This window comes from Triticum aestivum, chromosome 1A (assembly GCF_018294505.1).
Source record: "Triticum aestivum cultivar Chinese Spring chromosome 1A, IWGSC CS RefSeq v2.1, whole genome shotgun sequence".
In the NCBI taxonomy this organism is placed as follows: domain Eukaryota; kingdom Viridiplantae; phylum Streptophyta; class Magnoliopsida; order Poales; family Poaceae; genus Triticum; species Triticum aestivum.
The window spans coordinates 511,208,077-511,208,499 of record NC_057794.1 but is presented as its reverse complement, the minus strand read 5'-3'; positions in this window follow the sequence as shown (position 1 = coordinate 511,208,499).

Sequence of the window (423 nt, the reverse complement as noted above, 5' to 3'; positions counted from 1 at the left end):
TACCATAATTTAGCTGTGGCAAGCAACAGTCACACTCGCCACTGATGTACAAATAAGCAGTGGCGGGCCTTTGTTACTGCTCACCACAATTAGGTTGCATTACGCGGCCAGCTCTGAAACGGTATACCAGTGGCGGGCACACGTCTCGCCCGTCACAAATTTGTGTTCACCTATAAGCCATTTTCTATAATGTATGGTTTTCTTAGGCGACGGTCGATGCATATGACAAGATGACCAAGCAATAAGATGCAATCCGGTAATGGGCATGTTTAAGATCTTGCCTCGGCAACTATCTTTGTCGTGTTCTAGAATGTCTGTATGATTGTTATGGTGGGTTTACCTAGACTTTCGTAGGTGTAGGATCTCTATATTAATATTCGGGTTTAAATATTGAATTTCGTGCAGAATTACTTGCCTCAAACA